Consider the following 24,935-nt stretch of genomic DNA (forward strand, 5'->3'; position numbering starts at 1 on the left):
GGATAGAAAGAGGGATAGCGAGAGAGTGATGGATAGAAAGAGAGATAGCGAGAGAGAGATGGATAGAAAGAGAGATAGCGAGAGAGAGATGGATAGAAAGAGAGATAGCGAGAGAGAGATGGATAGAAAGAAGGATAGCGAGAGAGAGATGGATAGAAAGAGGGATAGCGAGAGAGAGATGGATAGAAAGAGGGAGAAGAGAGATGGATAGAAAGAGAGATAGCGAGAGAGAGATGGATAGAAAGAGGGATAGCGAGGGAGTGATGGATAGAATGAGAGATAGCGAGAGAGTGATGGATAGAAAGAGGGATAGCGAGAGAGAGATGGATAGAAAGAGGGATAGCGAGAGAGAGATGGATAGAAAGAGAGATAGCGAGAGAGTGATGGATAGAAAGAAGGATAGCGAGAGAGAGAGATGGATAGAAAGAAGGATAGAGAGAGAGAGATGAATAGAAAGAGAGATAGCGAGAGAGAGATGTAAAAGTTTGGAAGTGCATAGTTGTCCATCGGGAGACTTTCCCGCACAGGGATGAATGAGGTCTTTCAGATCAGAGAGAGATCGTCCGGACGGTTGCGAACATCGGTCGGTCTCTCACTCAGGCCAAGCAAACGGGCTGTTTTTTCCCGTCTCTACCTGCTCTGGGTGGGTAGGAGTGGCTTCTCTGATCTTCGACTGGCAGTCACCCGGATGGTTCTCTGTCCAAACCAGCATCAATGTACCCCGAGGCTGACCACAACAGAATCCCCCCCCACCCCTTTCAGTGTGAGTCCCGCAGAAGAAAAGAGGAGTAGAAAAAAACAGTCCCTGGACATTGTATTGGAATACATATCGTTCAAATTTATACAGAAAGGTGCATTGTTCCAAGAGCTTCCTGCTCCGTGCAATTATGCATCTGAAAAAAAAACAAAGGACAAAAGTCAAGCATTAACTTAGAACAAAACGGTTAAGTTATGTGGTCTGGTATTTCACATAAGTCTATTGTGAAAAAGATTCCACTAAACAAGTGTTGTTGGAGATAGTAAGATGTAGAAATGTCCTTGTTGCTTACCTCTGCATTCATACTTGAGGTCTGAGAAGTATACCATCTCTTGCGAGAAGACAAAGAGACCTAGTCTTCCGCCTGCGTACGTCTTGTCGTATACGCTCCCGGAATCCTTCATGATCCTCTTCCCCTCGTACATGACCACTCTGAAATTACAAACAAGACTCTTGAGACAAACCATCAGAGGACATACAGTAAATACTGGCATTATGGAAAGCCTCAGAACTCTCCACCAGGCCAATGAGTCTCCAGTGCTTACCTGATGTGTCCTGTTCTTGGTCTGTGGATCAGGTGCCATCTGTAGGCTGTGAAGTCTTTCCAGCCAACATTCTTAGGGTCGTGCCACAGAGTCCTCACCTAGAGAAGAAAGGAGAAATATAGGGAGAGTTAGGTGGTGTTGTCCTGAGGTGTTTCCTGTGTGTGTTTGTGTGTTTGTCCATCTTACCTGTCCTGGGGTGTTGCCCGTGTGCCAGAGAGCGTTCCTGAGGTGCTCTCCAGGTCCAGTCGTAGAGTTGACCACCTTGATGGACAGTCCTGAGTATCCCTGAGCCTTAGTGGGTTTGTTGTTCCAGTAGGTCTGTGTGATCTGCTTCCACATCACCACGTAGAACCTGGAGCTGGACTGGTAGCCGAACACAAAGCCGGCGTAGTCATCATCTCTCTCTGTGTTGATGAAGAAGGTTCCACTGAAGTCCACAGAGTTGAACTCATCAAAACCTGAGAACGGAGAAACAGAGAAGATGTCAGTGAGAGGATGGTGTTTTTTTTAGTTAGGCTTGGGTTATATTGAGATATCCCAAAGTCTAGAATCAATCAATCAAGCCACCCACCAATCAACCAACCACCCAACCAATCCACTCACCAACAGCAATGCCAGGGTCACAGTTGACGGTCTGGACCAGCTCTTTGCCCTGATGTCTGACCACCCAGTTGGGGTCGATCTGGGACGTTCCCTTGGGGTCCAGGGGAACCATCTGGAACTTCCTGAAGTCCGTCTCGCTGATGTCAAAGTTCTCCGGACACACGTCGTAGATGTCAGGGACGTTGTCTTGGTCAAAATCATCTTTGCAAACATCTCCGCGACCGTCACCTGGAAAAAGATTGAAAGTTCAGTAAATGACATGTTTTAGGATGAAGCAGCTAATGAATTTAACCGTTAACTAATGTCGAGAACTATATTAGTTGAATAAGAAATTGAACTCCAATTTTATCTCGTATCTCTCCTATTCTTCATCTAACTCACCATCAGAGTCGAGCTGGTCAGGGTTGAAGGCCAGTCTGCAGTTGTCTTTCTCATCAGGGATCCCGTCGTTGTCGTCATCGTGGTCGCAGGCGTCCCCCTTGCCGTCTTTGTCATGGTCGGCCTGGTTAGCGTTGGGGATGTAGGGGCAGTTGTCCAGGTTATTCTGGTGGCCGTCCTCATCGATGTCCTGGTTGCTGTCACACTTGTCTCCCACACGGTCGTCATCAGAGTCAACCTGTAGAGGTAAATGGCGATTTACATTAGCATGCTAGCTAATGTTAGCGGTTGCAACACAGTAGATACACCTGTTGGTGAAGATTAGTTAACATACCGTGAGTTGGTGGAGATTAGTTAACATACTGTGAGTTGGTGGAGATTAGTTAACATACTGTGAGTTGGTGGAGATTAGTTAACATATTGTGAGTTGGCGGAGATTAGTTAACATACTGTGAGTTGGCGGAGATTAGTTAACATACTGTGAGTTGGTGGAGATTAGTTAACATACTGTGAGTTGGGGGAGATGATTTAATTAACATATTGTGAGTTGGGGGAGATTATTTAATTAACATATTGTGAGTTGGGGGAGATTATTTAATTAACATATTGTGAGTTGGGGGAGATTATTTAATTAACATATTGTGAGTTGTGGGAGATTATTTAATTAACATATTGTGAGTTGGGGGAGATTATTTAATTAACATATTGTGAGTTGGGGGAGATTATTTAATTAACATATTGTGAGTTGGTGGAGATTATTTAATTAACATATTGTGAGTTGGGGGAGATTATTTAATTAACATATTGTGAGTTGGTTGTATTTATTTAACATACTGTGAGTTGGTGGAGATTAGCTAACATTTTGTGAGTTGGTGGAGATTAGTTAACATACTGTGAGTTTCCCTGAGGCACCGATGTGGGGTAAATGTAAATTATGTGCTCCTCTCCTAGACTCCTACTGTAGATCTCCTTTGACACTGACCGATCTAGGGTCTGTTTTGTGTTTCCTTCCTACAGGTAAAGTGTAGAACATGGGGAAGATAATGACACCTGATGCTGATTGGATTTCCAGCTGTACCATTTGTTTAACCTCTCATTTCCTAATATCTCTCCTCTCATGATGGACTATGCCCAGGCTCTGTTTACTCTCCCCTCTCTAAACCTGCCAAGATCAATTTGTCTTCTGGTGGAGCTTTTCATCTGCTGGCAATCATAGTATTCTATAAACCCTGTACCCTATAAACACACCCCTTCTCTCTTCCTCCTTCCTTCCTTCTCTCCTCCTCCTTCCCTCCATTCTTCCCTCTCACCTCCTCTCCTCCACTAGCACCAGTAGGCAGGTCTTTCCACAGACAGAAGCATTCTAGCCATATCCCTGCAGACATGAATCTCCTGTGCCTGCTGCTTGGCAAGACTACACACAGATTTCATTGCCTCACACGAGGCGAGGGAGGGAGAGAGGGAAGGATTGGATTGGTGTGAATTCCGCCCATTTCCCCCCTAACTGAGTCCTGTTGTTCCGAACACATTCCTGGTCGTCAGTCTAGCATGGCACAGGTGGGATCCACACGGGGCTTGTGTGTGTGCTGACGCCCGACGGGGCACGCATACATCCAGGGGCGAGCCCATTCCTGGGTAATAACAACCAGCCTGGGGCCCCACCCTGGCCTCTACCCCTCCATCACTCCACCTTTCCTTCTGAGCAGTCAAAGCCAATGTCAATGCCCCATTGAAAAGCCCGGCTCCCTGTGCATGCTGTATGTGCCCCTGAGCTGCAGAGGATATAACTCCACCTTAACATGGCATGATACAGCCTAGACATACAGCGACCCAGTACAGTGACCCATTACATCTACCCAGTATAGCGACCCAGTACAGCGAGCCATTACATCTACCCAGTACAGCGACCCATTACATCTACCCAGTACAGCGACCCATTACATCTACCCAGTACAGTGACCCATTACATCTACCCAGTACAGTGACTCAGTACATCTACCCAGGACAGTGACCCATTACATCTACCCAGTACAGTGACCCATTACAGTGACCCAGTACAGCGACCCAGTACAGTGACCCAGTACAGTGACCCATTACATCTACCCAGTACAGTGACCCATTACATCTACCCAGTACAGCGACCCATTACATCTACCCAGTACAGTGACCCATTACATCTACCCAGTACAGTGACTCAGTACATCTACCCAGGACAGTGACCCATTACAGTGACCCAGTACAGCGACCCAGTACAGTGACCCAGTACAGTGACCCATTACATCTACCCAGTACAGTGACCCAGTACAGTGACCCATTACAGTAACCCAGTACAGCGACCCATTACATCTACCCATTACATCTACCCAGTACAGTGACCCAGTACAGTGACCCATTGCATCTACCCAGTACAGTGACCCAGTACAGTGACCCATTACATCTACCCAGTACAGTGACCCATTACATCTACCCAGTACAGCGACCCAGTACAGTGACCCATTACAGTAACCCAGTGCAGTGACCCAGTACATCTACCCAGTACAGCGACCCATTACATCTACCCAGTACAGCGACCCATTACATCTACCCAGTACAGCGACCCATTACATCTACCCAGTACAGCGACCCATTACATCTACCCAGTACAGCGACCCATTACATCTACCCAGTGCAGTGACCCAGTACAATGACCCAGTACAGCGATCACTCAACAGAGAGAGTTCTTCTAGAATGACAGACAGTGTTTGTGATAGTGGCATGCATGTGTACCCCTACGCATCTCTGACTGCACGTGTGTGTGTGTGTGTGTGTGTGTGTGTGTGTGTGTGTGTGTGTGTGTGTGTGTGTGTGTGTGTGTGTGTGTGTGTGTGTGTGTGTGTGTGTGTGTGTGTGTGTGTGTGTGTGTGTGTGTGTGTGTGTGTGTGTGTGTGTGTGTGGAATAGGTTGTAAGTGTATGTACACACACCTGGTCAGGGTTGTGTTCCAGAGGACAGTTGTCACACATGTCTCCCACACCATCCATGTCAGTGTCTCTCTGGTCCACGTTGTAGACGTACGGGCAGTTGTCTTTCTCATTCAGAATACCTGTTGGACCAATCACAGTAGTTGTTATTCAGGGGAAGAGGAGGAAGGTGAGGAAAATGACTTGTAGTTGAGTTAGTAATGGAATGCATGCTTGTGCATACTGTCAATTTGCACTTGGTTTCAAAGCGTTGTCATTGAACGGTGGGGTGCCAGTATTCAACAGCAATCTACAGCATGTTCATTATATCATATAGGTCTTAAATAGGGACAGATAAGCAACGTTAGAGTCTCTTAGGTTAGAGTCTCTTAGGTTAGAGTCTCTTAGGTCAGAGTCTCTTAGGTTAGAGTCTCTTAGGTTAGAGTCTCTTAGGTCAGAGTCTCTTAGGTTAGAGTCTCTTAGGTCAGAGTCTCTTAGGTCAGAGTCTCTTAGGTCAGAGTCTCTTAGGTCAGAGTCTCTTAGGTTAGAGTCTCTTAGGTCAGAGTCTCTTAGGTCAGAGTCTCTTAGGTTAGAGTCTCTTAGGTCAGAGTCTCTTAGGTTAGAGTCTTAGGTCAGAGTCTCTTAGGTTAGAGGCTCTTAGGTCAGAGTCTCTTAGGTTAGAGTCTCTTAGGTCAGAGTCTCTTAGGTTAGAGTCTCTTAGGTCAGAGTCTCTTAGGTCTGAGTCTCTTAGGTTAGAGTCTTAGGTCAGAGTCTCTTAGGTTAGAGGCTCTTAGGTCAGAGTCTCTTAGGTTAGAGTCTCTTAGGTCAGAGGCTCTTAGATCAGAGGCCCTTAGGTCAGAGTCTCTTAGGTCAGAGTCTCTTAGGTCAGAGTCTCTTAGGTTAGAGTCTCTTAGGTCAGAGTCTCTTAGGTTAGAGTCTTAGGTCAGAGTCTCTTAGGTCAGAGTCTCTTAGGTTAGAGTCTCTTAGGTCAGAGGCTCTTAGGTCAGAGTATCTTAGGTCAGAGTCTCTTAGGTCAGAGTCTCTTAGGTCAGAGTCTCTTAGGTTAGGGTCTCTTAGGTCAGAGGCTCTTAGGTCAGAGTCTCTTAGGTCAGAGGCTCTTAGGTCAGAGTCTCTTAGGTCAGAGGCTCTTAGGTCAGAGTATCTTAGGTTAGAGTCTCTTAGGTCAGAGGCTCTTAGGTCAGAGTCTCTTAGGTCAGAGTCTCTTAGGTCAGAGTCTCTTAGGTCAGAGTCTCTTAGGTCAGAGGCTCTTAGGTCAGAGTCTCTTAGGTCAGAGGCTCTTAGGTCAGAGTATCTTAGGTTAGAGTCTCTTAGGTCAGAGGCTCTTAGGTCAGAGTGTCTTAGGTTAGAGTCTCTTAGGTTAGAGTCATGTCTTAGGTCAGAGTCTCTTAGGTCAGAGTCTCTTATGTTAGAGTTTCTTAGGTCAGAGGCTCTTAGGTCAGAGTCTCTTAGGTCAGAGGCTCTTAGGTCAGAGTCTCTTAGGTCAGAGTCTCTTAGGTCAGAGTCTCTTAGGTTAGAGTCTCTTAGGTCAGAGTGTCTTAGGTTAGAGTATCTTAGTTTAGAGTGGTGTCTTAGGTCGGAGTCTCTTAGGTCAGAGTCTCTTAGGTCAGAGTCTCTTAGGTCAGAGTCTCTTATGTTAGAGTCTCTTAGGTCAGAGGCTCTTAGGTCAGAATCTCTTAGGTCAGAGTCTCTTAGGTCAGAGTCTCTTAGGTTAGAGTCTCTTAGGTCAGAGTCTCTTAGGTCAGAGTGTCTTAGGTCAGAGTCTCTTAGGTCAGAGTGTCTTAGGTTAGAGGCTCTTAGGTCAGAGTGTCTTAGGTTAGAGTCTCTTAGGTTAGAGCTGTGTCTTAGATCAGAGTCTCTTAGGTCAGAGTCTCTTAGGTTAGAGTCTCTTAGGTCAGAGTCTCTTAGGTCAGAGTGGTGTCTTAGGTCAGAGTCTCTTAGGTCAGAGTGGTGTCTTAGGTCAGAGTCTCTTAGGTCAGAGTCTCTTAGGTCAGAGTCTCTTAGGTCAGAGTCTCTTAGGTCAGAGTCTCTTATGTTAGAGTCTCTTAGGTCAGAGGCTCTTAGGTCAGAATCTCTTAGGTCAGAGTCTCTTAGGTCAGAGTCTCTTAGGTTAGAGTCTCTTAGGTCAGAGTCTCTTAGGTCAGAGTGTCTTAGGTCAGAGTCTCTTAGGTCAGAGTGTCTTAGGTTAGAGTCTCTTAGGTTAGAGGCTCTTAGGTCAGAGTCTCTTAGGTCAGAGTGTCTTAGGTTAGAGTCTCTTAGGTTAGAGCTGTGTCTTAGATCAGAGTCTCTTAGGTCAGAGTCTCTTAGGTTAGAGTCTCTTAGGTCAGAGTCTCTTAGGTCAGAGTGGTGTCTTAGGTCAGAGTCTCTTAGGTCAGAGTGGTGTCTTAGGTCAGAGTCTCTTAGGTCAGAGTATTTTAGGTCAGAGTCTCTTAGGTTAGAGTCTCTTAGGTCAGAGTCTCTTAGGTTAGAGTCTCTTAGGTCAGAGTCTCTTAGGTCAGAGTCTCTTAGGTCAGAGTGGTGTCTTAGGTCAGAGTCTCTTAGGTCTGAGTGTCTTAGGTCAGAGTCTCTTAGGTCTGAGTGTCTTAGGTCAGAGTCTCTTAGGTCAGAGTGGTGTCTTAGGTCAGAGTCTCTTAGGTCTGAGTGTCTTAGGTCAGAGTCTCTTAGGTCAGAGTGGTGTCTTAGGTCAGAGTCTCTTAGGTTAGAGTATTTTAGGTCAGAGTCTCTTAGGTTAGAGTCTCTTAGGTCAGAGTCTCTTAGGTTAGAGTCTCTTAGGTCAGAGTCTCTTAGGTCAGAGTCTCTTAGGTCAGAGTCTCTTAGGTCAGAGTCTCTTAGGTCAGAGTCTCTTAGGTCAGAGTCTCTTAGGTCAGAGTCTTTTAGGTTAGAGTCCAACTAAGCAGGTTTAGAGTCTCACCATCTCCATCAATGTCCACAGAGCAGGCGTCTCCTTCCCCGTTGCTGTCTGTGTCCGTCTGGTCAGGGTTGCTGTTGTAAGGACAGTTATCACAACGATCTCCAACATCATCTCTGTCATAGTCATATTGCCTGGGGTTGTACACAAACGGGCAGTTATCCTGTAGAGAGGGAGGGGGGATAGGGGGAGGGAGAGGGAGAGAAGGGTAGATGGGGAGAGAGAAAGGGAGAGGCAGAGGAGAGAAATTGAGGGGGAAAGGGAGAGAGTGGGGGGAGAGAGAGGAGGGGAGAGAGGCAGAGAGACGGAGGTTGGAGAGAGCGAGAGAGATGGAGAGAGGGAGAGAGAGGGGGAAAGAGAGAGAGGAGAAGGAGAGAGAGAGGGGGAGAGAGAAGGGGAGAGGGGAGGGAGAAAGGGGGAGGAAGAGAGATGGAGAGAGGGAGCGATAGAGGGGGAAAAAGAGAGAGAGGGGGAGGGAGAGAGAGAGGAGAAGGAGAGAGAGGGGGAGAGAGAAGGGGAGAGGGGAGGGAGAAAGGGGGAGGAAGAGAGAGATGGAGAGAGGGAGCGATAGAGGGGGAAAGAGAGAGAGGGGGATGGAGAGAGAGAGGGGAGGAGAGGGAGGGAGAAACAGGGAGAGGGGAGAGAGAGAGAGGGGGGAGATGGAGAGAGGGAGTGATAGAGGGGGAGGAAGAGAAATGGAGAGAGGGAGTGATAGAGGGGGAGGGAGAGAAATGGAGAGAGGGAGTGATAGAGGGGGAGGAAGAGAAACGGGGAGAGGGGAGGGAGAGAGGGGGGGGGAGATGGAGAGAGGGAGTGATAGAGGGGGAGGGAGAGAAATGGAGAGAGGGAGTGATAGAGGGGGAGTCAGAGAGCACTATTCAATTACTCCAGCCTCAGAACCGCCAGAAGAATCAGTCGTGTCCACTGCCTTGCTTAGGAAAACATCTGACATGATATATTCATTTCAGATACTGTGCTTTTAACTTGCTGTGGTCTGTGTAACCTATATAGAGAGAGGAAGGATGAAAGCATGTTGCCTATTTAGGCCCGGTTCCAAATATAATGTTAGGACTAGCAGTTTACACCGCGGCTCGTTCAGAGTGGTACCTCAGTGTTGGGATTTGAGCTTTGTCTCTGAAGAGCAAAAAAAATGTGTTTTTCTTTTTTGTTTTCCTTCCCCTTATTTCACAGCATGAATGATGAATGTAAAACCACATCTATGTCTCACTGCCAAAACTGAACACACACACACACACACACACACACACACACACACACACACACACACACACACACACACACACACACACACACACACACACACACACACACACACACACACACACACACACACACACACACACACACACACACACACACACACACACACACACACACACACACACACACACACACACACACACACACTGACTACCCAAGAGGTAGCATAACCTGGATTAATTTCTCTCAGTAAGGGGTAGGACTTCAGACCTTCAATGAGTGAATCAATGATTAATTCTTCACTTACCCTGTCGTCAGGAATGCCATCGTTGTCATCATCGTTGTCACACGCGTCACCAACACCATCCTTGTCGTAGTCTTCTTGGCCTGAGTTGGGAAGGTTGGGGCAGTTGTCCTGCAAAAGAAGTCCCATCATACATTTACACGATGTAGTCAACAAGCATGAATATTATATTTAACTATTGTAATCGTCCTTTAAGACATTAAATGTACCCGTTTTTTGTTTTTCTTTGAAAAATATTTGTTCTTTCTAATTGCAGTCAGTCATCACTCAAAAGGGATGTGTGGTTTTTACTAGTTAAACAGCAAGCTGGATCTATTCAGGGATCTATACGAGTCAGGAAGTACATACCTTCTTGCAGTGGTAGGTGGCGTTCTCCACACAGACCAGGTCTTGGTTGGGCCATCCGTCCAGGTCCGTGTCTTCACCACAGATGTGTCCGTTTCCAGCATAGCCAGGCTTACACTCACAGCGGTACATGGGGTCGGCAAAGTGTCCCAGGTAGTTACAGCGGGCGTTCTTGTTGCAGTCGTGGCTCCCATCCAAGCAGGGGTTACGTGGTGTACACACCTGGAGGGGAGGAAGTGAAGAGTTGGTCAGACAAGCCGGGAAATATTGTGGCTACCTGGCTTTGTTTTCAAAGAGCACAATCAGCTGACCGCCATGTAACAGAGTTGGCAGTATGATCTGGACAAAGAAAAGCTAGGCTTTTGTAAAGCGATCTTTGATCTTGTAAATTCCAAATTCCAAATTCTAAATTCTAAATTCTAAATTCCATATTTCTAAAGTTCTAAATCAACTGAGGACAGAGATACAGTATGACAGGACTATCATCCCAACTGTAGTCCACAGCACCAGGTGATGCTACCTACCTGTTTCTTGGCGGTGGCCTCCTCCACTCCCCTGCCGAAGGGCTGAGGTCCAGAGTAGCGTGCGGGACAGGGCAGACAGTTGTAACCAGGGTCAGTGTTCTCACAGCGGTGGACTCCGTTGAACACGAAGCAAGCGTCAGGAACCTCTTTGCACTCGTCAATGTCCTCGCACTTGATGCCGTCACCAGAGTAACCAGAGGGACATTTCCCACAACTCCATGTTCCATCGGGAACGCTGGTGCACTTGGTCCCAGGAAAGCAGGGGTTAGACAGACAACCATCTGAGGACAGAGACATTGTCTTTCAGTACTGATTACTGACTGTTTCTAAATACTAAGTGCTGTGTGTGTTTAAGTAGACTTTTGTGTCTTTAATAAGCCCTAAAATAATTAAAAATCATATTTTGAAAGTGTTAGTGTACTAACTAAACTGTCTAAAAACGACAATTTTAGCAACTAATTCACAGCATGTAGGAGTTATAAGAGACGTCGGCTACTCATCCAGCGCCTGCTACTCACCGACGGGACAGGCGTTCCTGTTGCACAGCTGAGTGGCCTTGGAGTCACCCTGGCACTCCTTGCCACCATATTTGGGGGCGGGGTCGTTGCAGAGACGTTTACGTGTCTGGGCTCCTCCCCCACAGGTGGAAGAGCAGGTATCCCATAGCGACCAGGGTCCCCAGTTACCGTTGACTGAGAGTGAAGAAGAGAGACAGGTACAGGTCAGTACAGGTGTACGTGGTGTCCCTAGTAGGGTCTGTGTTGTATTAAATAGACACAATGACAAGTAGCCCGAGTGACAGTTTTTGTTTCTTTAGACAAATTCTTGTTTGTTGACTTGCCAAACAAACAGTGACAATCTGCTAGGAAACTGACTATGTAGAGAAACGATGAGGATTGAGATTATGTATTTGACTATGTAGAGATACGATGAGGATTGAGATTATGTATTTGACAAGAAACATCTCACAGTGTGGTGTGCATGAAAAGGTATTTGACTGGAAACATCTCACAGTGTGGTGTGCATGAAAAGGTATTTGACTGGAAACATCTCACAGTGTGGTGTGCATGAAAAAGCATTTGGCTATAAACATCTCACGGTGTGGTGTGCATGAAAAAAAGCACAGTGTTGTGCATGAAAAAGCATTTGGCTATAAACATCTCACGGTGTGGTGTGCATGAAAAGGAATTTGGCTATAAACATCTCACAGTGTGGTGTGCATGAAAAGGCTGTTAACTAGAAACCTCCCACGGTGTGGTGTGCATGAAAAGGTATTTTGACTAGAAACATCTCACAGTGTGGTGTGCATGAAAAGGCATTTGACTAGAAACATCTCACAGTGTGGTGTGCATGAAAAGGTATTTGACTAGAAACATCTCACAGTGTGGTGTGCATGAAAAAAGGCATTTTGACTAGAAACATGAAAAGGTATTTGATAGAAACATTTCACAGTGTGGTGTGCATTTGTAGAAACATTTCACAGTGTGGTGTGCATGAAAAGGTATTTGACTAGAAACATTTCACAGTGTGGTGTGCATGAAAAGGCATTTGACTAGAAACATTTCACAGTGTGGTGTGCATGAAAAGGCATTTGACTAGAAACATTTCACAGTGTGGTGTGCATGAAAAGGTATTTGACTAGAAACATTTCACAGTGTGGTGTGCATGAAAAGGTATTTGACTAGAAACATTTCACAGTGTGGTGTGCATGAAAAGGTATTTGACTAGAAACATTTCACAGTGTGGTGTGCATGAAAAGGTATTTGACTAGAAACATTTCACAGTGTGGTGTGCATGAAAAGGTATTTGACTAGAAACATTTCACAGTGTGGTGTGCATGAAAAGGCATTTGACGGATGTCAAATGGAGATGACCCAGTTCTTGTGCATAAAAGCCTGTGACTTAATGCTACTCACTGGGGCAGGGTGACTAATGGTACTCACTGGGGCAGGGTGACTAATGGTACTCACTGGGGCAGGGTGACTAATGGTACTCACTGGGGCAGGGTGACTAATGGTACTCACTGGGGCAGGGTGACTAATGCTACTCACTGGGGCAGGGTGACTAACTACTCATGCAGGGTGACTCACTGGGGCATGGTACTCACTGGGGGTGACTAATGGTACTCACTGGGGCAGGGTGACTAATGGTACTCACTGGGGCAGGGGTGACAGGGTGAATGGTACTCACTGGGGCAGGGTGACTAATGGTACTCACTGGGGCAGGGGTGACTCACTGTGACTAATGCACTTCAGGGTCTAAGTCTGTCTTCCCTGGGGCTAATGGTTGGTGACAGTCACTGGGGCAGGGTGACCTCCCAGCTGGGGACTAATGGTGGGGGAGTTGCAGAGGCTGTCTTCCCTCTCCTTGGCAGTCCTTGCCTCCCAGCTGGGGGTGGGGGATGACACCCACCCCCACAGGTGACCGAGCAGGAAGACCAGGGGGACCAGTGGCTCCAGGCACCGTCCTGCTTGACTGGAGGGACAACACAGAGCAGAGGTCAGAGGTTAAAGGTCAGGGGTCAATGAGAAACTTGGTTATGGGTCATTGTCCAGTCAAAAGAGGGTAAAATATGTGTTATGGCAGTGACTTGTTGCTCTGTAGAGACACAGCTGGCTGATCTGTGGATGGATACTTAGATGTGGGTGCAGGTCTATCGTTTCTGTCACCATGGATACAAATCTGTGATAGAAGTTTCCATGTGTGACGATTGATGAATGTGATTTGTTTGGTCGTTTGTCATGTGAACACTGAACTCACAGCGTTTGTCACACTCCTGAAGGTAGCAGTCCCTGGTTTGGACGGAGGTTCCCTCGCAGTTGTTGTTGATGCGGTCGCAGGAACGGCCTCTCTGCTGAATGCCCCGCCCACAAGACACGGAACAGTGTGTCCATTCAGACCAGAGGGACCAGCCGTCCTCCGCATAGTCACTCACTATGGAGACAGCGAGAGAAGGAGGGAGAGGAGGAAGGGAGGGGAGGAGCGAGAAAGAGTAAGGATAGATGGAAGAGGGGGGAGGGAGAGGAGGTAGAATAGGTGAGGGAGGAAGAGAGGAGGAAGGAAGGAAGGAGAGAGGGAAGGAGCGAGCAGAGGGAGGGAGGGAAGGAGCGAGGAGAGGGAGGGAGGGAAGGAACGAGGAGAGGGAGGGAGGGAAGGAGCGAGGAGAAGGTGGGAGGGAAGGAGCGAGCAGAGGGAGGGAGGGAAGGAGCGAGGAGAGGGAGGGAGGGAAGGAGAGAGAAGAGGGAGGGGGGAAGGAGCGAGGAGAGGGAGGGAGGGAGGGAGGGAAGGAGCGAGGAGAGGGAGGGAGGGAAGGAGCGAGGAGAGGGAGAAAGGGAAGGGTAGTGAGGGAGAGGAGGAAGAGGAGTGGAGGGAAGGAGAGGAGGAAGAGGAGGGGAGGGAAGGAGCGAGGACGAGGAGAGAGAGGGAGACAATGAGAGAGCTATTGGACTGCAGAGTCCCCAAGCAGAAAATGAGGGTTATAAGCTCTTAAAGATCTTAAAGCTCCAGTCTAATGTACTGAGTTTAGCCCCGGGGTGTGTGTGTGAGAGAAAACCCAGTGGAAATGGATGAGTCCTTCTAGAAATATGACTGGGATCCCCCATTGACCGTTGTTACTTTAAAGAGCAAATTGAATTTGCTCATAGCAGGGTTCTTGATCATGTCAAAACTTTTGAGTGACCAAGGTAGAGGTTCTCCATGTGTCTTTAGATTTCAGGGGCCACTGCTGTCTTAGGTATGTGGGAAATGTCACTTGTTCTTGAGTGTAGGATGGCAGCGCTGAACAGCCCAACAATTTTCCATCCCACTTAAACCAATTTGGCCAAATTATAGCCATTAAAAGTTGAAGATTCAAAGATGTTTTGGGGTGGATAACACACCAATGTTCCCGACACTCATACGTTGACGAGCCAGAGAACCTAAATCACCCTTAAAAAATGAATTTGGTTTTCTTGAATAGAAACCTTTACATCCAGAAAAGTTGTTGTGGTTTCATGCTTTATTTGGTGAAGGAGGTCCACATAGCTGTCAGTAAATGGAGTGTTGTTTGAAATGGCCTGTTTGTCTTAGAGACATTAAGCCTTAGGACAACTCAGGCCATTCATAGATTTACAGTAAAACAGAACAAGCTTTGGGTTCATAATACAGTAGTATACTGTAACCCCTTTGTTTGTATGTTTTATGTTACTTCCTGAGAGCTGAATAGTTTTGTTGGAAGTTGGAACGACAAATGGAACCATAGAATCAGAACCGTTCATTCTAATTCTAGAGTTGGAACGATGGAGAATAGAGAAACGTACGTGTTCCACAGCGCGGGCAACACTCTCCATCAGACACGGTGGCGTTGGCACAGGGGATCAGTGGGCAGGAGATCTTGCGGCATACGGTGGCAGAGTTCTGCAGAGGGGCGGAGACAGTGACAAAGGACTAGGTCATTTCTTGAACTTGAAGGACGTGTCGTCACTCAGGTAGGTGGTAAAAAAAGAAGAAGAATCTATCAAATGTATTTTCTAAAGACGTAGCAGCCACACTATAAAAACAGCACTGTACACTATAAAAACAGCACTGTACACGATGAAAACAGCACTGTACACTATAAAAACAGCACTGTACACGATGAAAACAGCACTGTACACTATAAAAACAGCACTGTACACTATAAAAACAGCACTGTACACGATGAAAACAGCACTGTACACTATAAAAACAGCACTGTACACGATGAAAACAGCACTGTACACTATAAAAACAGCACTGTACACGATGAAAACAGCACTGTACACTATAAAAACAGCACTGTACACGATGAAAACAGCACTGTACACGATGAATACAGCACTGTACACTATAAAAACAGCACTGTACACGATGAAAACAGCACTGTACACTATAAAAACAGCACTGTACACGATGAAAACAGCACTGCACACTATGAAAACAGCACTGTACACGATGAAAACAGCACTGTACACGATGAAAACAGCACTGTACACTATAAAAACAGCACTGTACACGATGAAAACAGCACTGTACACTATAAAAACAGCACTGCACACTATGAAAACAGCACTGTACACTATAAAAACAGCACTGTACACGATGAAAACAGCACTGCACACTATGAAAACAGCACTGTACACTATGAAAACAGCACTGTACACGATGAAAACAGCACTGCACACTATAAAAACAGCACTGTACACGATGAAAACAGCACTGCACACTATGAAAACAGCACTGTACACTATGAAAACAGCACTGCACACTATAAAAACAGCACTGTACACTATAAAAACAGCACTGTACACTATAAAAACAGCACTGTACACTATGAAAACAGCACTGTACACTATAAAAACAGCACTGTACACTATAAAAACAGCACTGTACACGATGAAAACAGCACTGCACACTATGAAAACAGCACTGTACACTATGAAAACAGCACTGTACACGATGAAAACAGCACTGTACACTATAAAAACAGCACTGTACACTATAAAAACAGCACTGCACACGATGAAAACAGCACTGTACACGATGAAAACAGCACTGCACACTATGAAAACAGCACTGTACACGATGAAAACAGCACTGTACACTATGAAAACAGCACTGTACACTATAAAAACAGCACTGTACACTATAAAAACAGCACTGTACACGATGAAAACAGCACTTCTACTCTGAAAACAGCACTGTACACTATGAAAACAGCACTTCTACTCTGAAAACAGCACTGTACACTATGAAAACAGCACTGCTACTCTGAAAACAGCACTGTACACTATGAAAACAGCACTGTACACTATGAAAACAGCACTGTACACTATGAAAACAGCACTGTACACTATAAAAACAGCACTGTACACTATGAAAACAGCACTGTACACTATGAAAACAGCACTGTACACTATAAAAACAGCACTGTACACTATGAAAACAGCACTGTACACTATGACAACAGCACTGTACACTATGAAAACAGCACTGCACACTATGAAAACAGCACTGTACACTATGACAACAGCACTGTACACTATGACAACAGCACTGTACACTATGAAAACAGCACTGTACACTACAAAAACAGCACTGCTACTCTGACAACAGCACTGTACACTATGAAAACAGCACTGCTACTCTGACAACAGCACTGTACACTATGAAAACAGGACTGTACACACTGAGTGTACAAAACATGAACACCTGCTCTTTCCATGACGAATTTTAGGAAGGTGTTCTTAATGTTTTGTACATTCAGTGTATGTCATGTTGTGTGGTATATGTGTGTGTGTGTGTGTGTGTGTGTGTGTGTGTGCGTGCGTGTGTGCGTGTGTGTGTGTGTGTGTGTGCTGAGAGGAACATCCCTCCTGTTGAGGCTCTGTCTGTTCACTGCAGTGGTAGGCCTGGGCCATGGTCAGATCACTACAGACCCACTGTTGGCCTGATTCCAGCCTCCTCCTCCTACCCAATTACTGCCCAGACGACAGAGCTCTGGAGTAGTGAGCAGGCGCTTGCTGAGTGGGGGATGAGTGTGTGTTTGCAAGTGGCTGTGGCTGTGTGCAAGTGCAAACACACAGGCTTGACCCCCCCCCCACACACACACACACAGTCTCTCGACTTCGGTCCTCACCTGACAAGTGCACTCAGTGCAGTCGTCGACGGTCCACTCGGCCTTGTTCTTGTGTACGATGCCGTTGTGCAGACAGACTCCACTGTGGATCCCCGCTCTGTTCATCAGCAGCTTGTTCTCATCCGTCTGACAGGAGCAGACAGATATGAGACATTCAGTAGGAATACGATATGAGAAGAGCGCTCAGTCCCTCAAGGGTTAAGGGTTTCAAATCCACACACTGTTTCAATTTTCATTTCTTGATAGCCTGAGTAGTTTGGAGGAGACTCGGGTGTTTGAGAACGCCTGTCACCACCTCACACTGGTTTATCATTAAGAAGTATTCCAAGTGAGAGTTAATTAAGAAAAATGGACCTAATTTGATGTAATGAATGAATGAAAATGCAGTTTGTCTGATTAGCTGATACTGGGAGACCAGTATGCTAAGCAAGGTACCCATGCAGTGGCAGAACAACTGGTTGTTGCAGAGTCTCATGCCACAGACAGACAGACAGACGGACGGACCAGACAGACAGACAGACAGACAGACAGACAGACAGACAGACAGACAGACAGACAGACAGACAGACAGACAGACAGACAGACAGACAGACAGACAGACAGACAGACAGACAGACAGACAGACAGACAGACAGACAGACAGACAGATCTGGTTCAGGAGTCAGGTGTGTTTCCTCACCACTTTGCGCAGCTCGTTAGACAGCTCCTTCACCACCACTCCCAGCCCCTTCAGTTCCTTGAACATGCCAGCCAGGTCCTCACAGGAGAACCCACAGATCATCTGCAGGTCTGGAGGGAAGGAAAACACCATAGAGATACATTCATTCCATGGGAAACACAGAGTGACCATCAGTGTACACGAATGCTTCCAGACTTACTTTCAACTCCCTACAGCTACAGACAGACAACTGTTGACAGTAGAATAGAATGCTTTAACTTCTAACAGATCTGTGTTGGTCTCTTCCTAAAGAGGAGCCTTTAACAGGGTTTCATATGGAGACCGGCAGTTTGGTTGTGTTTACCTTTACTTTTGTGGCCAGTGTAGTCAGTCCTAATGGCAGGGCTGGACCCATTGATGGAGTTCTCCATAACCATGATTCTATCAGTCAGAACAGCTGAGGAGAGGGAAGGACATGAGGGGAGAAGAAGGTAGATATAGGGGGAGGGGGAGGGAGAGGGAGGGGGGGGGGACATGAGGGGAGAAGGTAGACATAGGGGGAGAGGGAGGGGGGGGGGGAGGGGGGAGGGGAGGACATGAGGGGAGAAGAAGGTAGACATAGGGGGAGAGGGAGGGGGGAGAGGGGGGGGACATGAGGGGAGAAGAAGGTAGATATAGGGGGAGAGGGAGGGGGAGGGAGAGGGAGGGGGGAAGGACATGAGGGGAGAAGAAGGTAGATATAGGGGGAGGGGGAGGGGGGGGGAGGACATGAGGGGAGAAGAAGGTAGATATAGGGGGAGAGGGAGGGGGAGGGAGAGGGAGGGGGGAGAGGGAAGGACATGAGGGGAGAAGAAGGTAGATATAGGGGAGAGGGAGGGGGGAGGGAGAGGGAGGGGGAGACAGAGGGAGAGGGGAGACAGAGGGAGAGGGGAGACAGAGACCGAGGGAGAGGGGAGACAGGTAGAGGGATGGGGAGACAGAGGGAGAGGGAGGGGGAGACAGAGGGAGGGGGAGACAGAGGGAGAGGGGAGACATATGGGGAGGGGAGACAGAGGGAGAGGGAGAGGGGAGACATTTGGAGAGGGTTACAGAGGGAGAGGGGAGACATATGGAGAGGGGAGACAGAGGGAGAGGGAGGGGGAGACAGAGGGAGAGGGGAGACAGATGGAGAGGGGAGACAGAGGGAGAGGGAGGGGGAGACAGAGGGAGAGGGGAGACAGATGGAGAGAGGAGACAGAGGGAGAGGGGGAGGACAGAGGGAGAGGGAGTGGGGAGGGGGAGACAGAGGGAGGGGAGGGGAGACAGAGGGAGGGGAGGGGGAGACAGAGGGAGGGGAGGGGGAGACAGAGGGAGAGAGAGAGAAAGAGAGGGGGAGTGAGACACGGGGGATAAGGAGGGATACAGATGGAAGAGAGAGGGAGGGATTAAGAGAGAGGGAGAGAGAGAGATAAATGAGATGGAGTGGGAGAGGGGTTGGAGGGAGGGAGGGGAGTAAGTGGGAGGGAGGGAAGAAGGGATATAGAGGAGGTTGGGAGAGAGAGAGATAAATGAGATCGAGTGGGAGATGGTTGGAGGGAGGGAGGGGAGTAAGTGGGAGGGAGGGAAGAAGGGATATAGAGGAGGTTGGGAGAAAAAGGGAGGGAGTAAGAACACACAGAGAGACAGTTAGAGCACTGTAGACTGTAATGGTAATACCCACCAGACCACATCAGACCACATTAGACCACAACAGACACACTATAGACTGTAATGGTAATACCCACTAGACCACAACAGACACACTGTAGACTGTAATGCTAATACCCATCAGACCACAACAGACACACAGTCCCCAGGGCTTATTGGTGACATAACTACAGTTGGGAATAGGTAGCTACAGAACTACAGTTGGGAATAGGTAGCTACAGAACTACAGTTGGGAATAGGTAGCTACAGAACTACAGTTGGGAATAGGTAGCTACAGAACTACAGTTGGGAATAGGTAGCTACAGAACTACAGTTGGGAATAGGTAGCTACAGAACTACAGTTGGGAATAGGTAGCTACAGAACTACAGTTGGGAATAGGTAGCTACAGAACTACAGTTGGGAATAGGTAGCTACAGAACTACAGTTGGGAATAGGTAGCTACAGAACTACAGTTGGGAATAGGTAGCTACAGAACTACAGTTGGGAATAGGTAGCTACAGAACTACAGTTGGTAGCTACAGAACTACAGTTGGGAATAGGTAGCTACAGAACTACAGTTGGGAATAGGTAGCTACAGAACTACAGTTGGGAATAGGTAGCTACAGAACTACAGTTGGGAATAGGTAGCTACAGAACTACAGTTGGGAATAGGTAGCTACAGAACTACAGTTGGGAATAGGTAGCTACAGAACTACAGTTGGGAATAGGTAGCTACAGAACTACAGTTGGGAATAGGTAGCTACAGAACTACAGTTGGGAATAGGTAGCTACAGAACTACAGTTGGGAATAGGTAGCTACAGAACTACAGTTGGGAATAGGTAGCTACAGAACTACAGTTGGGAATAGGTAGCTACAGAACTACAGTTGGGAATAGGTAGCTACAGAACTACAGTTGGGAATAGGTAGCTACAGAACTACAGTTGGGAATAGGTAGCTACAGAACTACAGTTGGGAATAGGTAGCTACAGAACTACAGTTGGGAATAGGTAGCTACAGAACTACAGTTGGGAATAGGTAGCTACAGAACTACAGTTGGGAATAGGTAGCTACAGAACTACAGTTGGGAATAGGTAGCTACAGAACTACAGTTGGGAATAGGTAGCTACAGAACTACAGTTGGGAATAGGTAGCTACAGAACTACAGTTGGGAATAGGTAACTACAGAACTACAGTTGGGAATATGTAACTACAGAACTACAGTTGGGAATAGGTAACTACAGAACTACAGTTGGGAATAGGTAGCTACAGAACTACAGTTGGGAATAGGTAGCTACAGAACTACAGTTGGGAATAGGTAACTACAGAACTACAGTTGGGAATAGGTAGCTACAGAACTACAGTTGGGAATAGGTAACTACAGAACTACAGTTGGGAATAGGTAGCTACAGAACTACAGTTGGGAATAGGTAGCTACAGAACTACAGTTGGGAATAGGTAGCTACAGAACTACAGTTGGGAATAGGTAGCTACAGAACTACAGTTGGGAATAGGTAGCTACAGAACTACAGTTGGGAATAGGTAGCTACAGAACTACAGTTACAGGGAATAGGTAGCTACAGAACTACAGTTGGGAATAGGTAGCTACAGAACTACAGTTGGGAATAGGTAGCTACAGAACTACAGTTGGGAATAGGTAGCTACAGAACTACAGTTGGGAATAGGTAGTAGAACTACAGAACTACAGTTGGGAATAGGTAGCTACAGAACTACAGTTGGGAATAGGTAGCTACAGAACTACAGTTGGGAATAGGTAGCTACAGAACTACAGTTGGGAATAGGTAGCTACAGAACTACAGTTGGGAATAGGTAGCTACAGAACTACAGTTGGGAATAGGTAGCTACAGAACTACAGTTGGGAATAGGTAGCTACAGAACTACAGTTGGGAATAGGTAGCTACATAACTACAGTTGGGAATAGGTAGCTACAGAACTACAGTTGGGAATAGGTAGCTACATAACTACAGTTGGGAATAGGTAACTACAGAACTACAGAACATTGCAGCATCATACTATCTTGAATCACCAATGAAGTGAATGAGTTAATGTGCCCAGCCCTGGGGAGGCATGGAAGTGTTAGTAAACTTCCCAGCTTTTCCATGGTAATATAAACGTGACCCCCCCCCTTCTCAACGTTCCCATGTAGATTTAAATCAGTCATGCATATTCTTAGGAATTGCTTGCCGGCTTCAGCATAACAACCAGTGAGGTACGGATAAATACAGAAAGATGCTTTCTGTTATTAATGATTATGTTACTTACAGTTTTGGCATCCTTTGTTGCGCAGTATCGCTTCTAAAGTGGTTCCAAAGACAAAGCGAACGTTTTGGAGCACCCCCTGCAAGAATCAATGGTACATTTCACCTCTAGTACTGCACCGTTACTATCACGCTGCTCTATGCAACACTATGGGTCACTTAGATGGGTTTTCAATGCAGTGTGTAACTTTTACGCATAGGTCTATGGGTTTTACGCACGATAATATTTACGCGTGTACGTGTTACACAACCCTATATTCAACACTTACTAAACATCTAAAGCAACTCGACAACGTATATTATCTGTGTCCATCAGGCGTCGTCGCGTGAGCTCTGCATGTGCACTTCACTTACCATGAACCGGTCCTTCACCGCTCCTTTCCCGATTCTGAGACGCGCCGTGATGGGAGTCTCCTGCGTGAGGATGCTCTGGATGGGCGCGTCCAGTTCCGCCGTGTTCACCTCCTCACAGCCAACATACAGCTGCGCCCGGTCCTCCTGCACGAACAGCGTAATATTCTTCCAGTGGCCCGTCGCCAAGTCCACATCTTCTATCGACACCACCTGTTGCTTATTCACTGTAGAGAAAACCACATCCAGGGTGTTCGCTTTCCCGTTGGAGACGATCTCGAACACGGCTCCGGATCCGTCACGCTTTTCCACCGTCAGGAGGGAGCCCCTGGTCCGCTTGAACTGCTTGAAGTTGAGGAGGAGAAGGAATCCCCTCTCCGCGTGGATGGAATCAACGAGGTCCCTGAAGGAGCTCTCGGGGACCTCGGGGATCAGGTCCGGGTTGAGGATCTTGTAGGCGGGACTGTATGGGTCGTCGCCCTTCACTAGGGTCACTCCGTGGTTCTTCTTGGAGACGTGGACCAGCTCGAACAGGTCGTACACGCTATTGTCGTCTCGGCTCTCTGTATGCAGGAGACCGGGGAATGAGCGTAAACAGTTAGTCTTTGTCTACTTGTCTTTGGAATGGATTATTGTTGTTGTGAAGAATAAACTCTAAAATTATCTCTATGTTGAACCATTTGTCGGGGTAAATCAATAAATTAAGAGGATTTAATAATGTATTTAAAAACGTTGATGTTTTTCTATAGTTTAATGTTCAAATCGAAGCTCAAACTCCTTTCATTCTAGAGTAGGAAAATGATTTCACCTGCAACTCGTACGCTCTCGCAGGTCCAAAGCATCAATAGCAGAAATATTCCTGTCAACTTCATGGTGAAACTGGTTTTTACCTATGAAAAATAAACATAGAAACGTCAAAGGTCCACTTTTCACAAAAGTTCATGTATGCGCACATATGACTGCAAGTCGCTTTGGATAAAAAGCGTCTGCTAAATGTGATATATTATATTAATATTTATACATAAAATACATTTTTTAAACATCTAAATAAACAATCATCATGGCTATTTCACACTTTATTATGTCACATTATTTATTTATAATAGAATATAATAATAAAAATATATATATTTGGATAGATTCCTTGAAAGAAAATCTAAATATTGCTCACCCACCTGTTGAATGAAAAGAGCAGAGAGAAACAGTCAAATCCAATAATAATCCACAAGATTCAAGCGTTTCTTGATTTTTTTTTAACGGAATGTGTTCTGATTTAATACGCAGAAAGGTCGTTTCTTTTGTTGCTTTAATTTAATGGTAATTCTCTCCGGTATCGGACGCTAGAACTTAACTGTAAACCAGGGGACAAAGTGCTATTTAAATAGTTTCATGACATTCCTAAGAACGCGTCTCGCCCAATCGGATGGTAGAAGGAAAAAGGGACGAGCTTCTGGTGAGAGGGGGAGAAAAAAAGCGCCACATTCCAGAGGCCAAATTCCATGACTGGATCCACACTTAATAGAACATCGTTTCCGGTTATTGTCTCACACGCCAGTCTAAAATGTTCTCGTTTTATAACAAAAATCCACCTCTCTACCTTTGAACCTTTTGCGCATGTTTGATAAATGTTGTTTTAATTCTCAATCCCAGAATTGCCATCATCAATCAAGTTTTCTGGCCAAGTGGCAAGTCATGCACATGTGTCTTTATCACCAGACTGCTGTACATCTATGTGAAAAGTTGAATGAAAATAGAGGTGCTATTAGAACTCGTATAGAAACGGGTCCTTATTTGTTTCCCCGACTGCGCTTCAGAGGTTTTGTAGAGGATGCTCAATCAGGCAACGGAAGGGATTTTATTCCCTACTGCTGTTCCGGGTTTGTCCGCTAGGAGTCGTTGTGAGCTCACTAGAGAGGCGCCTGAGGGCCATTCTGCAATGATACGGATGAGAACACCTGGATTTCCAGCAAATCCACACACACAGATGTCATGTACTTATTACCTGTTGTTATTTTTTATCAGGTCAAAAATATAATTATATTCCATGTGACCTATGGCCTAAATGCATTTGTGGATGTTCTGGGCATCGTCATTTATAGGATATCTGTGGTTCGGTGTCACTATTTTTGTACTTGTATGGCCAAAATTGACTATAGTTCAAACGATATGTGAGAATGAATATAACTATAGTTTAGTTGCAGGAGACCGTTGTGAGTACTCTCCAATGAATGCAATGTATTTCATTCAACTCGTTTAACATTCTCTGAAAGTAAAGACGAGTGAGAATACAAGAAGGGACATGATGAATATGTCTGGGTATTGGTGCAGGTGAACTGTCATTGACTATGATACATCTGGGTCAGACGTGATGAATATGTCTGGGTATTGGTGCAGGTGAACGGTCATTGACTATGATACATCTGGGTCAGACGTGATGAATATGTCTGGGTATTGGTGCAGGTGAACTGTCATTGACTATGATACATCTGGGTCAGACGTGATGAATATGTCTGGGTATTGGTGCAGGTGAACTGTCATTGACTATGATACATCTGGGTCAGACGTGATGAATATGTCTGGGTATTGGTGCAGGTGAACTGTCATTGACTATGATACATCTGGGTCAGACGTGATGAATATGTCTGGGTATTGGTGCAGGTGAACGGTCATTGACTATGATACATCTGGGTCAGACGTGATGAATATGTCTGGGTATTGGTGCAGGTGAACTGTCATTGACTATGATACATCTGGGTCAGACGTGATGAATATGTCTGGGTATTGGTGCAGGTGAACTGTCATTGACTA

The 24,935-nt window shown here is 46.3% G+C and overlaps 1 pseudogene; it reads right to left on the reverse strand.

Annotated features, from left to right (window-relative positions):
* Positions 1 to 354: 354 nt before the first annotated feature.
* Positions 355 to 23,462, reverse strand: LOC123990506 (annotated as a pseudogene).
* Positions 23,463 to 24,935: the final 1,473 nt, after the last annotated feature.

This window comes from Oncorhynchus gorbuscha, linkage group LG12 (genome assembly GCF_021184085.1).
Source record: "Oncorhynchus gorbuscha isolate QuinsamMale2020 ecotype Even-year linkage group LG12, OgorEven_v1.0, whole genome shotgun sequence".
NCBI lineage: Eukaryota > Metazoa > Chordata > Actinopteri > Salmoniformes > Salmonidae > Oncorhynchus > Oncorhynchus gorbuscha.